This window comes from Dermacentor silvarum, chromosome 3, assembly GCF_013339745.2.
Source record: "Dermacentor silvarum isolate Dsil-2018 chromosome 3, BIME_Dsil_1.4, whole genome shotgun sequence".
NCBI lineage: Eukaryota > Metazoa > Arthropoda > Arachnida > Ixodida > Ixodidae > Dermacentor > Dermacentor silvarum.
Window position 1 is genome coordinate 169,296,567 of NC_051156.1, and position 2,432 is coordinate 169,298,998.

Genomic DNA, 2,432 nt, shown 5'->3' on the forward strand with positions numbered 1-2,432 from the left:
TGCGTCTGCTTGACATTGACTTTGCCACACATCAAAGTTAGTAGTGATGTGCCACTAGTAGAAGATTCAGCAGCTACTCACGCAGTCTTCTGTGTAGTACTTCCGCAACCTCCGAAATTGCTCAGACTATCACTATGTTTTTATCAAGTTATTTTCTCCAAGAAACAGAAATTCGCGGTGCGCTACGAACGCGAACTAAGCATTTAGTCTTCTACGCAAGTATTTTATCCTATTTTAGCCAACAAAAGATACCAAGCGCTGCAAAGTAGAGTTATTCGCTAAACAAAAGAAAGAAATACGATAGCCTGAGCTCGCCTTGGCTTCTAGTTTTCTTTCTTCAATTGCACATCTACGGCGAGGCTTATTGAAGCACATTTGAACATATGAAATTGCTCAATCTTAATTCGTTTAACAGAGTCCATAGAAAATGGTAAAGTAGAACATGACTGCGATCGTGAGACGAGCACATTAAAAGGGAATGAATGAATTCTGGGGTTTAAAATTGCCGCGCGACTGGCCGCTCGAGGTACTTTGCGTGTATTCGCGGGCATCTTTCACGCTCGGAAAAACACTTCTATGTAGCACGTATTGAGCCACAGAAAGCTGCATCGGGAGTTTCTCATGTTGCTCTACAATTTTCTCATTTACACTTTTCATCGAGTTATAATAACTGAAAAGTTGAATACTTAATTAAGAGTAATTACGTAATTAGGTGGAATGCAAAACATAATCTGAGTATCTCCAAGCAATGGCAGACAACATTACCTTGGTTCTGTTCAGCTACGTCGCATTTGCATATTTTTAATGTTTCGTCAAATTAAGTAAAACACCCTGTCTATACAGGGTGTTTCACTTTAGCAGCACGAAATTTTTAAAAATTGGCTGTGGCAGATAGCACAATTATAATCCTTGATCTAAATTACTCGATGAGGCGGCCATTACTTCCATGAGAAAGCAACACGCCTAATGGAAGTAGCATAATTATGCTAATAAACTTTTTAGTGAATTACATTACAGCACATATTTCAATCTACGAATTATATCCGGTGAGTTCGCATGGCGTATCCACTGGGAACGAATGCTCAGGACTGGACCGATTTCGAGATAATATCGGCGTTCCAATGAACTTTTTTGAAGAAAACGCTGTTTTATGCATTGAAGCACAAAAGTAACTGGAACACCAATGCATTTCATCGGACGCTTCGAAAATTAATATCTCGAAACTAGCGCCTTTTTAGCTGCTAGCTGTCTTTATTGCATTTGTCCGTACAGGCGTGGTACCTAATCACGCTGAAATAAATATTGGTGATGTAAATATAGGTGCGTCTACGTTTAACTATTCGATATTATATTCGACGCTTCTTATTTGTCCTCGAAAAAGTTTATATTCACCCACCTGTATTAAATACATAGTTTCATTCGAGCGCAGTAAAAATACGAAGACGAAGAAGAAGACCATCGGCCTGGGCTGCTTGCATTCCCGATTTCGCCACCGTCGAGAGTACCCGTATAAAGCAGACCGATGTCTACCTGCTCTCTTTCGTGTCCATGCTGTAAGGAGACGGAGTGTGGCTCGCGCTGCTCTGCCAAAAGTGAGTGTAAACTGCTTTGCTTGTCATAGCTGAACTCTGATACACCTGCATCTCCGAACGTAGACTCATCTTCAGCGTCCCTTGCGGGGGCCTGGTATAGATATATTGTCACGTGACAGTGACGGGTGCCGGCAGGTGGGCAGACTGGCAAACTGGGGCCGCATTCCCGAAAGGGTGAATATGATAGAATTGTTTGTAGCAGCAGAGCACCGCCAGTAGTGAAGTTGAACACAGTAGAGAGAGAAGCCGGCCAACGGGCTAACAACCCTTCCAAGAAAAAAAAAAACAAAAAAAAAAAAACACCGCATATCCACGGGGTGAATGATGATGAGTGGGCGAAGCTCCGGAGGGAATCATCGGTAAACCGTGAATCTTCCGTGTAATTCGCCCAGTCTCGCCGCACTAAATCGAACGATTGACTTCCACCAATGACACGCGCCATATGTGACGTCATTCCTATTTTATAACAGCGCCCTTCATTATAATTGCACCATCTCCCGCTTAAGGGGACGCTAGCACAAACGCGTTAGAAACGTGCAGTACTCTCTAGTAAGGGGGAGAGGCCACAGCATCTTACGCAGCCGCTTACACATGCCGGAACGTGCACCGCGTTTGCCGACGCCATCACATGACTGCTGAGAGAGTATAATTAACCCCCGTATTCATAAACGCTCCTCGACTTGAACTTGACTTGCCACCGCCTTCAACGCGCTTCGAACGCGCTGCCCAAGGCGGTGGCAAGTCAAGTTCAAGTCGAGGAGCGTTTATGGATACGGGGGTAAGGCGGAGAGGCCACAGCGTCTTACACCAGCTTCTTACACGGGCCGTAACGCGCTAGCA